Source organism: Pseudophryne corroboree, chromosome 6 (assembly GCF_028390025.1).
Source record: "Pseudophryne corroboree isolate aPseCor3 chromosome 6, aPseCor3.hap2, whole genome shotgun sequence".
NCBI lineage: Eukaryota > Metazoa > Chordata > Amphibia > Anura > Myobatrachidae > Pseudophryne > Pseudophryne corroboree.
In genome coordinates this window covers 38,534,000-38,548,321 of record NC_086449.1, presented here as the reverse complement: position 1 = coordinate 38,548,321, position 14,322 = coordinate 38,534,000, and the positions used below count along the sequence as shown (strand labels likewise).

General features: G+C 39.3%; 4 non-coding genes across 4 annotated transcripts; 1 reads left to right on the top strand and 3 right to left on the bottom strand.

The window, feature by feature from the left end:
- Positions 1–353: 353 nt before the first annotated feature.
- TRNAW-CCA (transfer RNA tryptophan (anticodon CCA)) lies at positions 354–425 on the bottom strand. The gene has a single exon. It is a non-coding gene; the product is annotated as a tRNA-Trp (tRNA).
- Positions 426–2,386: 1,961 nt separating this feature from the next.
- Positions 2,387–2,458, bottom strand: TRNAW-CCA (transfer RNA tryptophan (anticodon CCA)). Its single transcript has one exon. It is a non-coding gene; the product is annotated as a tRNA-Trp (tRNA).
- Positions 2,459–3,678: 1,220 nt separating this feature from the next.
- Positions 3,679–3,750, bottom strand: TRNAW-CCA (transfer RNA tryptophan (anticodon CCA)). Its single transcript has one exon. It is a non-coding gene; the product is annotated as a tRNA-Trp (tRNA).
- A 4,663-nt stretch (positions 3,751–8,413) lies between these two features.
- On the top strand, positions 8,414–8,495 carry TRNAS-GCU (transfer RNA serine (anticodon GCU)). The gene has a single exon. It is a non-coding gene; the product is annotated as a tRNA-Ser (tRNA).
- Positions 8,496–14,322: the final 5,827 nt, after the last annotated feature.

Sequence of the window (14,322 nt, the reverse complement as noted above, 5' to 3'; positions counted from 1 at the left end):
ATTCTATATGTCTTACAAAGTAAAGTAATTGTTGGTGTTAGCACTTATGTATAATTTTGAAGTTGTCTTTGACAGGAAATGAAACGATGCAATATGAAACAAAACTTAATCATAAAGAAACCAAGAGTACAGAGTATGCTTCAATGTCAAGATATGGTAATTTCCAATTAACTGGGTATTTTTTGTATAAGTATTATGAGAAATGAGCAGAATGGATATTTATTATGAAACTGTGCAGGTGATATAGTTATACCTGTGAGCAAATATCACATTACAGAAGGTGGATGACAGACTTGGCAATTTGTTTCTTTTATGGTGTTTCATTTGGTAAATTTCATCTTCAAAATGGCAGTTGACCCCGACGTGATTTGAACACGCAACCTTCTGATCTGGAGTCAGACATGCTACCATTGCGCCACGAGGTCACTTATGTGCAGTGGCTTATTTACTGATTGTGGTGCTTAAGACTATCAATATACTTTCTGTAAATACTGAATCAAGAATTTGATTATTGATAAGCAATCAAGCCCACATCCTTGCTTCCATAACCAAAGAATATGACTGTTTGTCTCCCCTTCAGTGCAAAGTCCTGTTTGTCTCCCGCATTGATTATTGCAATAGTCTCCTAACTGGTCTTCCCAAAACGAGACTCTCACCACTACAATCCATTCTGAATGCAGCGGCGAGGCTTATCTTCCTCACTAGACGTTCATCGTCTGCAGATCCACTCTGTCAGTCCCTCCATTGGTTACCTGTATTCTACCACATTCAATATAAAATACTTTTACTCACACACAAGGCCATTAACCAAACTACACCAACGTACATCACTTCGCTTATCACAAAATATCTCCCAACCCGACCTCTGCGCTCTTCACAAGACCTGCGTCTCTCATCCACACTCATTACTCGCTCCCACTCACGACTGCAGGACTTTCATCGGGCTGCACCCACTCTGTGGAATGCCCTACCACACACAATAAGACTCTCCTCTAGTCTCCAAACCTTCAAGCGTTCCCTCAAAACTCACCTCTTTAGGCAAGCGTATCAAATTCCTGAACCGCCCACATAACTTTCATAAACCTTGCTATCAAATTACATCCACTCTGTACAGTCCACACATATCCTCACATGTCTTCTCATTCTATGCAATAGATAGCACCTTTCCTTATGTACATATGCCTATAGATTGTAAGCTTGCGAGCAGGGCCTTCCTACCTCTATGACTGTTATCACCCAGTTTGTAATTGTTATTTCAAATTGTAAAGCGCAACGGAATTTGCTGCGCTATATAAGAAACTGTTAATAAATAAATAAATAAATAAAGTCATTATTCTTCACAAAATAGGTAAGCTGAGAGGAAAAATTGATCAAAAAATCAAATTACTTCTATATGTCTTACAAAATAAAGTAATTGTTGGTGTTAGCACTTATGTAAAATTTTGAAGTTGTCTTTGACAGGAAATGAAACGATGCAATATGAAACAAAACTTAATCATAAAGAAACCAAGAGTACAGAGTATGCTTCAATGTCAAGATATGGTAATTTCCAATTAACTGGGTATTTTTTGTATAAGTATAATGAGAAATGAGCAGAATGGATATTTATTATGAAACTGTGCAGGTGATATAGTTATACCTGTGAGCAAATATCACATTACAGAAGGTGGATGACAGACTTGGCAATTTGTTTCTTTTATGGTGTTTCATTTGGTAAATTTCATCTTCAAAATGGCAATTGACCCCAACGTGATTTGAACACGCAATTTTCTGATCTAGAGTCAGACGCGCCACCGTTGCGCCACGAGGTCATTTATGAACAGTGATTTGTTTACTGATTGCGGTGCTTTAGACGATAAATATACTTTCTTTAAAAACTGAAACAAGAATTTGTTTTTTGATAAGCAAACAAGCCCACATCTTTGCTTCCATAACCAAAGAATATGACTGTTTGTCTTTCCTTAAATGTAAAGTCATTATTCTTAGCAAAATAAGTAAGCTGAAAGGAAAAATTGATCAAAAAAATCAAATTACTTCTATATGTCTTACAAAATAAAGTAATTGTTGGTGTTAGCACTTATGTAAAATTTTGAAGTTGTCTGTGACCGGAATTGAAATGTTGCAATATAAAACAAAACTTAGTCATAAAGAAACCAAGAGTACAGAGTATGCTTCAATGTCAATATATGGTAATTTCCAATAAACTGGGTTATTTTTGCATAAGTATTTTGAGAAATGAGCAGAATGGACATTTATTATGAAACTGTGCAGGTGATATAGTTATCCTTGTGAGCAAATATAACATTACAGAAGGTGGATGACAGACTTGGTAATTTGTTTCTTTTATGGTGTTTTATTTGGTAAATTTCATCTTCAAAATAGTAAATGACCCCGATGTGATTTGAACACACAACCTTCTGATCTGGAGTCAGACATGCTACCATTGCGCCACGAGGTCACTTATGTGCAGTGGCTTATTTACTGATTGTGGTGCTTAAGACTATCAATATACTTTCTGTAAATACTGAATCAAGAATTTGATTATTGATAAGCAATCAAGCCCACATCCTTGCTTCCATAACCAAAGAATATGACTGTTTGTCTCCCCTTCAGTGCAAAGTCATTATTCTTCACAAAATAGGTAAGCTGAACGGAAAAATTGATCAAAAAATCAAATTACTTCTATATGTCTTACAAAATAAAGTAATTGTTGGTGTTAGCACTTATGTAAAATTTTGAAGTTGTCTTTGACAGGAAATGAAACGATGCAATATGAAACAAAACTTAATCATAAAGAAACCAAGAGTACAGAGTATGCTTCAATGTCAAGATATGGTAATTTCCAATTAACTGGGTATTTTTTGTATAAGTATTATGAGAAATGAGCAGAATGGACATTTATTATGAAACTGTGCAGGTGATATAGTTATACCTGTGAGCAAATATCACATTACAGAAGGTGGATGACAGACTTGGCAATTTGTTTCTTTTATGGTGTTTAATTTGGTAAATTTCATCTTCAAAGTGGCAATTGACCCCGACGTGATTTGAACACGCAATTTTCTTATCTAGAGTCAGACGCGCCACCGTTGTGCCACGAGGTCATTTATGAACAATGATTTGTTTACTGATTGTGGTGCTTTAGACGATTAATATACTTTCTTTAAAAACTGAATCAAGAATTTATTTTTGATAAGCAAACAAGCCCACATCTTTGCTTCCATAACCAAAGAATATGACTGTTTGTCTTTCCTTAAATGTAAAGTCATTATTCTTAACAAAATAAGTAAGCTGAAAGGAAAAATTGATCAAAAAAATCAAATTACTTCTATATGTCTTACAAAATAAAGTAATTGTTGGTGTTAGCACTTATGTAAAATTTTGAAGTTGTCTGTGACCGGAATTGAAATGTTGCAATATAAAACAAAACTTAGTCATAAAGAAACCAAGAGTACAGAATATGCTTCAATGTCAATATATGGTAATTTCCAATAAACTGGGTTATTTTTGCATAAGTATTTTGAGAAATGAGCAGAATGGACATTTATTATGAAACTGTGCAGGTGATATAGTTATCCCTGTGAGCAAATATCACATTACAGAAGGTGGATGACAGACTTGGCAATTTGTTTCTTTTATGGTGTTTCATTTGGTAAATTTCATCTTCAAAATGGCAATTGACCCCAACGTGAATTGAACACGCAATCTTCTGATCTGGAGTCAGACACGCTACCGTTGCACCACGAGGTCACTTATGAGCAGTGGCTTATTTACTGATTGTGGTGCTTTAGACTATCAATATACTTTCTGTAAATACTGAATCAAGAATTTGGTTATTGATAAGCAATCAAGCCCAAATCCTTGCTTCCATAACCAAAGAATATGACTGTTTGTCTCCACTTCAGTGCAAAGTCATTATTCTTAACAAAATAGGTAAGCTGAAAGGAAAAATTGATCAAAAAAGTCAAGTTACTTCTAAATGTCTTACAAAATAAAGTAATTGTTGGTGTTAGCACTTATGTAAAATTTTGAAGTTGTCTTTGACCGGAAATGAAACGATGCAATATGAAACAAAACTTAATCATAAAGAAACCAAGAGTACAGAGTATGCTTCAATGTCAATATATGGTAATTTCCAATTAACTGGGTTATTTTTGCATAAGTATTATGAGAAATGAGCAGAATGGACATTTATTATGAAACTGTGCAGGTGATATAGTTAAACCTGTGAGCAAATATCACATTACAGAAGGTGGATGACAGACTTGGCAATTTGTTTCTTTTATGGTGTTTCATTTGGTAAATTTAATCTTCAAAATGGTAATTGACCCCGACGTGATTTGAACACGCAATATTCTGATCTAGAGCCAGACGTGCCACCGTTGCGCCACAAGGTCATTTATGAGCAATGGTTTCTTTACTGATTGCGATGCTTTAGACGATAAATATACTTTCTGTAAAAACTGAATCAAGAATTTTGTTATTGATAAGCAAACAAGCCCACATCTTTGCTTCCATAACCAAAGAATATGACTGTTTGTCTTTCCTTAAATGTAAAGTCATTATTCTTAGCAAAATAAGTAAGCTGAAAGGAAAAATTGATCAAAAAATCAAATTACTTCTATATGTCTTACAAAGTAAAGTAATTGTTGGTGTTAGCACTTATGTATAATTTTGAAGTTGTCTTTGACCGGAAATGAAACGATGCAATATGAAACAAAACTTAATCATAAAGAAACCAAGAGTACAGAGTATGCTTCAGTGTCAAGATATGGTAATTTCCAATTAACTGGGTATTTTTTGTATAAGTATTATGAGAAATGAGCAGAATGGATATTTATTATGAAACTGTGCAGGTGATGCAAATATCACATTACAGAAGGTGGATGACAGACTTGGCAATTTGTTTCTTTTATAATGTTTCATTTGGTAAATTTCATCTTCAAAATGGCAATTTACCCCGACGTGATTTGAACACGCAATCTTCTGATCTAGAGTCAGACGCGCCACCGTTGCGCCACGAGGTCATTTATGAGCAATGGTTTCTTTACTGATTGCGGTGCTTTAGACGATAAATATTCTTTCTGTAAAAACTGAATCAAGAATTTTGTTATTGATAAGCAAACAAGCCCACATCTTTGCTTCCATAACCAAAGAATATGACTGTTTGTCTTTCCTTAAATGTAAAGTCATTATTCTTAGCAAAATAAGTAAGCTGAAAGGAAAAATTGATCAAAAAATCAAATTACTTCTATATGTCTTACAAAATAAAGTAATTGTTGGTGTTAGCACTTATGTAAAATTTTGAAGTTGTCTGTGACCGGAATTGAAATGATGCAATATGAAACAAAACTTAGTCATAAAGAAACCAAGAGTACAGAGTATGCTTCAATGTCAAGATATGGTAATTTCCAATAAACTGGGTTATTTTTGCATAAGTATTATGAGAAATGAGCATAATGGACATTTATTATGAAACTGTGCAGGTGATATAGTTATCCCTGTGAGCAAATATCACATTAGAGAAGGTGGATGACAGACTTGGTAATTTGTTTCTTTTATGGTGTTTCATTTGGTAAATTTCATCTTCAAAATAGTAAATGACCCCGATGTGATTTGAACACGCAACTTTCTGATCTGGAGTCAGACACGCTATCGTTGCGCCACCAGGTCACCCGAATCCTAAACACACCCGAATCCGCCAAAAAAATTTCAGGGAGGTTTTGCCAAAACGCGTCCGAATCCAAAACACGGCTGCGGAACTGAATCCAAAACCAAAACACAAAACCCAAAAAATGTCGGGTGCACATCACTATCCTATGCAGGATTATTTGCTCTAAAATTTTGACTGATGCTGATGTCTACTGTTACGTTTTATCCCTCTTTTTATAATAACTATACTGCGTGACTAAGCACCAGAACCCTGGATACCCTTATCCATTAGGAATTTATCTAACCCTTTCTTAAAGGTGTTTACTGAGTCCGCCATTACAACTCCCTCAGGCAGGGAATTCCAAAAACGTATTGTACTTACTGTGAAAATGCCTTTACGCCATATTGTGCAGAATCTCCTCACCTCTAACCTGAGCGAGTGTCCACGAGTCCTCTGTGTTGATCTAACCAAAAACAGATCCTGTGCAAGATCTTTGTATTGTCCCCTTATATATTTGTAGATGTTGATCATGTCCCCTCTTAGTCTCCTCTTTTCCAATGTAAACATGCCTAGTCTTGCAAGCCTTTCCTCGTATTCCAGCGTCAACATGCCCTTAATTAGTTTGGTTGCCCGCCTCTGAATATTTTCTAGCTGCAGGATATCCTTTTTGTAGTATGGTGCCCAGAATTGTACACAGTATTCAAGGTGTGGCCTCACTAGTGATTTATATAATGGGAGTATAACACTCTCGTCCCTTGCATCGATTCCCCGTTTTATGCATGCTAATATCTTATTAGCCTTCTTTGCTGCAATCCTACTTTGGGTACTGCTGCTTAGTTTGCTATCTATGAGGACACCTAAGTCCTTTTCCAGTACAGAATCCCCTAATTTTACCCCATTTAGTACGTAGGTGTTATTTTTGTTCTTGTTACCACAGTGCATTACCTTACACTTGTCTGTATTGAAGCGCATTCTCCATTTTGCTGCCCATGCTTCTAATTTAACTAGGTGAGGCACTCTAGCATACTCCCAGTGTTTTATTTGCACCCAAGACTGATGCAAGTGCGCCCGTTATCTTGATACATATTTTATATTGTAGACATTGACCATCAATCAATTGACCATCAATGGCAAACACACCAATGGCCATCCCTAGTAATCCACCTAAGCTCTGGGCAGGTCCTATGGCTCTATCACTAAGTCATGTTCGTTGATGATAATCATCTATTATTTAAAGTTAAACTATAAAAAGAATCATGCTGTAATGTTGTCCAATATCAGAATGACACACGCCCCACTTGGCGGTCAGGGTGGGGTAGAGGAACAGTATAATCACATACTCAGCCTCCCCCACTCATCATGTCTATTTCTCCAGATCAACCTCACTGATGATACCAGTAGATGGCCTCACAATGGGCTCAGACATTTGGAAATGCTTACTATTAAGGAGACTCCATGTGAACATCACATAATGATTTTTAAAATTGCAAAAATAAAATGTAGTCATAATGTCATCATGTACAATGTAGGTAAGTCACCAATAGACAATCCAGGAACATTTTGTTGACATTGTAATCACGCCGACATGTCATCAGTGTCATCATGCCTTTGTGGTCGATATTGACATGCTGCATGTCAGCATTCAATCATGTTGACATTCTTATGTCAATGTGATGAACGTAAAACAAAATATACTGAACCCATTTTGGACATGAGGGTCTATATAGGAGGGCAGGGTATGCGGGCACAAAGAGTTACGTTTTGAGGGAACACTTGATGGATATTAGGTTGGGGTAGAGGTAAGAAGATTGGTGTCGGAATACTGAAGTGAGAGAAGTGAGATGATGGGAAGAGTAAAGTGATCAATCTGGGGTGTAATTTATGGGCCAGAGATGTATGGAGATGTAGGGAAGCATTGCTGAGGGCCTTGTATCATACAGCAGTGGTGCCAGATAGCTGGTTATCTCAGATGGTTAGAGAGTGGCGCTAATAATGCCAGGGTTGTGGGTTGCGGGTTTTGAAATCTTTCCTTTCCCTTCCTCAGCAAACAATATAAGAGTAGCTTATTTTTCATTAGCGTTTTGGTCATGTCCTCTTCTTCATGTATAAATATTCTCCTGGGAAACTCAAATCTGCACCCTATTCATTTGGAATGAAAACCCAGGACATTGGTTGAAGTCACAAAGTCCAGGCAATTCCTAGTTTTGTCTATAAAAGTAGAATGGTACTAAAACACCTATATCCATGTTTAGGAGAAACTGAGGGAGCCATTGATTCATGGAAGCAGACCATACTTGCCTACCTGACCCTGTCCATGAGGGAGTAAATGCTCTGTTCCTGGACTTTCCTGGTAATGTATGATTGCCATCACCTAGTTAATTGACAAGAAAGGTGTTTCACCACAGGTGATGGCAATCATACATTACCAGGAAAGTCCAGGAACAGAGCGTTTTCTCCCTCATGGAGAGGGTCAGGTAGGCAAGTATGAAGCAGACTCCTCCCCGCTGCATGTCATAAGGGGTAGACACATGCATCCCTGCTGCAGCCATCTTGCCTTTGTCCAGAGGTTCCCAAATGTGGTCATCAAGGTACCCTAATAGTCCAGGTTTTAAGGATATCCAGGTCTGAGCACAGATCATTAAATCAAATTGATTGAGGTACTAATTAAGTCACATGTGCCCAAGCTTGGTTATCCTTAAAACCTGGACTGTGATTGAGTACCTCTGCTGTAGCCTCTGTGCAGTAACAGCTACACACAGGGATGAGGTGGCCGAGTGGTTAAGGCGATGGACTGCTAATCCATTGTGCTCTGCATGCGTGGGTTCGAATCCCATCCTTGTCGGATTGTGGTTTTCCTCCTGGCTTCCATTTTTCACAAGCTCCTTTCCTGTACAACTATGGTGGTCATTCCGAGTTGATCGCTCGTTATTTTTTTTTCACAACGGAGCGATTAGTCGCTAATGCGCATGCGCAATGTCCGCAGTGCGACTGCGCCAAGTAAATTTGCTATTAAGTTTGGTATTTTACTCACGACATTACGAGGTTTTTTCTTCGTTCTGGTGATCGTAGTGTGATTGACAGGAAGTGGGTGTTTCTGGGCGGAAACTGGCCATTTTATGGGAGTGTGCGAAAAAACGCTGCCGTTTCAGGGAAAAACGCGGGAGTGGCTGGAGAAACGGGGGAGTGACTGGGCGAATGCTGGGTGTGTTTGTGACGTCAAACCAGGAACGAAACTGACTGAACTGATCGCAGTGGCAGAGTAAGTCTCGAGCTACTCAGAAACTGCTAAGAACTGTCTATTCGCAAATCTGCTAATCTTTCGTTCGCAAATCTACTATGCTAAGATTCACTCCCAGTAGGCGGCGGCTTAGCGTGTGCAAAGCTGCTAAAAGCAGCTTGCGAGCGAACAACTCGGAATGAGGGCCTATGTGCAGGAACAGAGGTCCTAATTCAGACCTGATCGTAGCAGCAAATTTGTTAGCAGATGGGCAAAACCATGTGCACAGCAGGTGGGGCAGATGTAAAATATGGAGAGAGTAAGATTTGGGTGGGTTATATTGTTTCTGTGCTGGCTGCTTTATTTTTACACTACAATTTAGATTTCAGTTTGAACACACCCCACCCAAATCTAACTCTCTCTGCACATGTTACATCTGCCCCACCTGCAGTGCAGCATGGTTTTGCCCATCTGCTAACAAAGTTGCTGCTACGATCAGGTCTGAATTACCCCCAGAGTCTCCATGCAATGTAGGAAACAAAGTATCCCACACAGTGCTATAACCCCCATAATGTACCAGCAGAGAGCCTATTGCCACATTTATACTTTTTATTGATAAGTATCTCCCACACAAAGTACTATCACCCCTCATGATGTACCACCAGTATTTCTCACATGTATACCATTGATAATTGCCCCACACACAGTGCTGTACCCTATGATGCACCACTAGATGGCGTGCTCCCCTCAGTATATTGCCTCCTGTACACTAACTATTGATAAGTACCTAATATATTGCTATATCCACCCCATGATCTATCTGCCAGACTGTTTGTTACTCCCAATATATTGCCCCCTGTACACTATTCCACTGGTAATTACCCCCACTGAAAGCTACTAGCAGGGCACTTATGATCTAACCCAAGACTGAGTGTTACCCCCTATACATTGCCTGTGTGCAAGGTAAAAATAGCCCACACAGTGTTACATACTCAGGATCTGGTTTTACCCCCCAATATACCACCCGCATCCACTAATAAAGGCATGAAATGGCCACATATCACTTGCAGTTCATAATGAATATAAATTTATATATATATATATATATATATATATATTTACACATTACTGTACAGTGGCGAAGTGAAAATTTTGAAGTGGGGTATGGAAAAGTGATGGTTGTAATCATGCGCACGCCTAAGGCGCACACGCTCTGGAAAAAGGGGGGTGGCCACTCAAAAGGGGTCATGTTCTTAAGTGTAGTGTACATCATCATATACCCCTTACACACATTATGCACCACAAAAGTAGGACCCCTTATACTATCTAGTACTGGTACCCCTTACACATTATAACACACAGTATGAGCAGAAATGCACATTACACCACGCAGAATGAGCCAAAATTCACATTATACCACGCAGTATGAGCCAAAATTCACATTATAGCACACGGTATGAGACAAAAATCACGGTATAGCATACGGTATGAGCTGAAATTCACATTATTCCTCACAGTATGAGCCGAAATTCACATTATACCACGCTGTATGAGCCGAAATTCACACTATACCATGCAGTATGAGCCGAAATTCACATTATAGCACACGGCTTGAACCAAAAATCACGGTATAGCATACGGATTGAGCCGGAATTCACATTATAGCACACAAAATGAGCCGAAATTCACATTATACCACACGTTATGAGCTGAATTTCACATTATACCACACGGTATGAGCCAAAATTCACATTACAGCGCACTGTATTACCAGAAGTTCACATTACGCCATACTGAGTGAGCCAAAATTCACATTATGCCACACAGTATGATCCAAAATTCACATTATGCAACACGGTATGATCCACAATTCAGGGACAGTGAGAGTGAAAGCAGGGACATAGGGACAGGGAGAGTGACAGAGATAGTAACAGCAGGGACAGAGAGAGTGACAGGGAGAGTGACAGCAGGGACAAGGAGAGTGACAGCAGGGACAGGGAGAGTGACAGCAGGGAAAGAGAGAGTGACAGCAGGGACAGGGAGAGTGACAGAGAGAGTGGCAGCAGGGACAGTGACATACAGAGTGACAGCAGGGACATAGAGAGTGACAGCAGTGACAGAGTGACAATGGGACATAGGGAAGCAGAGTAAGAGTATCTGAGCAGCGGAGGGGACTGTAGTTGGCGACGGTGAGGAGAAAGCCATGGGCGGCGGCGGTGTGGAGGACAAGGCCCTGGGCAGTGGTGGTGCAGAGGAGGATGTGGCCAGCAGCGGCGATGTGCAGGACGTGGCCGGCGGTGAAAGCAGAGGGCAGGACATGGCTGGCAGTGAGGGGAAGGCCTTCGACCCCTATGACCATCACCACCACCATTTGAAATCTGCTGTGGATAGGCAGCCAATCAGGAGCGAATATAGGTACTGGCGCCGGCTGAGGTTCAAAGAAAATTAACTATACCAGTGTATAATAAAAATATTATGTTTTATTTCTACACATTCATAAAAATGAAGGAAAAATATTGCTTATTCCTCAGTAATAAAACACAAACAAGTGCTAATGTCTAAAATTATGAAGATAGGAACCACAGTTTCACCCTTTGAATATGTATCGTCCACACTCCCTGGCTAGGACTCTTTGTCCACAGTTATTCACAAGTTCAATTGGATATAGATTGGTTACCAGACTCTTTTTCCAAATGGAAGTCCCCTAGGTATCCGTATTGCAGTGGAAACCAGATAGCAGATGGGTGTGAGTCCGGATCTGTAAATCCCTTGTGTGCAAAATTGAAGATGGTGGGTGCATAAGAGTCCAATTATTGCCAGGAGATGGATAGGGGTCCTGGTACTTGTGGTCCTTCAGGTAAAATCCCAACGCGTTTCACTGGTCTTATGGGTGCCAGCTTCCTCAGGAGCATATACTTAGTGTCTAACTGGCAAGCTATATATACCCTTAGAATCATAGGGCAATTAGAAGCATCTGTTAATCCTGCCAAAACATAATTAATAAACATATCATAAAATAATATAAAACTTCAGCAGGAGGCAATCCTTTGGAACTCAATACCACAGATATCATTTATTTGTAAAAACGAGATCTAGAAACATTAGAAAATGTATAAATATATAATCAAGACCTATACCATGTGATCATTCCTGATCACATGATATTTTTTAGCCAATGGGCTCCACATACATAATAGGTCGCCCAGGGGGTGTGGTGAGGGACTTGTGAATCTTAGGAAGAAAATAAAAAGTGGGTGAAACAGGAAATTGGGGTAGGAGGAAGCCATATTCCTCCTTGGATATGACCCCCGACTCAAGAGCTGAGTCTAACAATATTTTGATTTCCTTCAAAAAGGCCCCAGTGGGTTTTTTTTCCAGTATACGATAAAACTTTTGATCACCTAATTGTCGGTTGGCTTCACTGATATAATCTGTTTTGTTCATTACCACAAGACCCCCACCCTTATCTGCTTCCTTTATAATGAGGGTGCTATCTTGTGTAAGGTTCTTAAGTGCTCTCTTTTCCTCCCTGGATAGGTTGGATGGAGATTTTCTACAGCCCTGCTGTCGTCCTACCAGATCTCGGAAATCTTCTAATGTTATCTTGTAGAATGATTCTATCGAGCTACTTTTAGTATGCATAGGAAAAAAATCCGATTTCTTCTTAAAAACAGTGGGTTCTCTCCTATAATCATAAACCTTCTGCTCATGATCCCCCTCTATGTGGTTCTGTTCCCAAAGCTCTTCTAAAAAGGCCAATAATACATCATCATTGCTGTCTAGCACTATTGGGATTGACAGTTCGTCATCTTTGGATAATTTTTTATTTGCGAAATACTTTTTCCTACACATAGTGCGGACATATCAATTTAACTCTACAAAGAGATCGAACATGTTGGGTCCACTCGTCGGGGAAAATTTAAGGCCTCTTTCTAACAACGAAATTTCTGAGTTGTTAAGTTCTCTAGAGGAAAGATTAAACACACTTTGTCTCTTATTTGAAAGATTCTGAGCCATATCTACATTCTCCTTGGGTTTTTCCTTTCTATTTCTAGCTCTACCTGCTCTTTTTCCCCTTGATTTGAATTTCTTCTCCTTTTGGGGGTTCCCCATGTACTTGTTTTTGTTACATCGCAGGTTTTTGTTTTTGGGCGTGCCCCCCAAAAAAGATCCCTAGAGTCGTTACATCAAAGAAATAGAAATCTATATGGTGCTGTGCAGAAATTTTCAAGTATAGTGAGAATGTGCGCTTAGCGTACATTCCCATGTGTGTATGTAACCGCTATGTATGTATGTATGTGCACATGTAGGTGCATGTTTGTATATGTATGAGTTTGGTTATAGTTCTTTGCAAAAACATAGCATGGCAGCTGAAGCCTTTGAAGTTCTGGCCATTTGTGTCTCCGTATTATTATTTTTGAAACTGTATATGTAGAAGTGTTCTAAGTCATATGTGTGCCTATACTGGTATATTGAAGCATTCTCACCTAGGGAGAAGATTGCCCCCTCTATGGAAAATAACCCTCTACCTATCTGTATATATACTTATTTGTCCCTATATCTCTCTGAGGATCCTTTCTCTCCTAACATGCTCCACTCGTTCTGTACCACTGATAGCGTAGCGCCCCAGAGTTTCTGGAACGCAATTTACTTCCTGAGTGTCAGTCGTGCGCTCCACGGAGTGCAATGACACTTCCGCACATGCTCCGTATGACGGCAATACGACCCGACGGCGGGACCACGTGATCGGAGAAGATCACGTGCTCCCGGGCGGGAATATACAAACGCCCAGTATGTGGAGCCCATTGGCTAAAAAATATCATGTGATCGGGAACGATCACATGGTATAGGTCTTGATTATATATTTATACATTTTCTAACGTTTCTAGATCTCGTTTTTACAAATAAATGATATCTGTGGTATTGAGTTCCAAAGGATTGCCTCCTGCTGAAGTTTTATATTATTTTATGATATGTTTATTAATTATATTGTGGCAGGATTAACAGATGTTTCTAATTGCCCTATGATTTTAAGGGTATATATAGCTTGCCAGTTAGACACTAAGTATATGCTCCTGAGGAAGCTGACACCCATAAGACCAGTGAAATGCATTGGGCTTTTACCTGAAGGACCACAAGTACCAGCACCCCCATCCATCTCCAGGCGATATTTGGACTCTTATGCACCCACCATCTTCAATTTTGCACACAAGGGATTTACAGATCCGGACTCACACCCATCTGCTATCTGGTTTCCACTGCAATACGGATACCTAGGGGACTTCCATTTGGAAAGAGAGTCTGGTAACCAATCTATATCCAATTGAACTTGTGATTAACTGTGGACAAAGAGTCCTAGCCAGGGAGTGTGGACGATACATATTCAAAGGGTGAAACTGTGGTTCCTATCTTCATAATTTTAGACATTAGCACTTGTTTGTGTTTTATTACT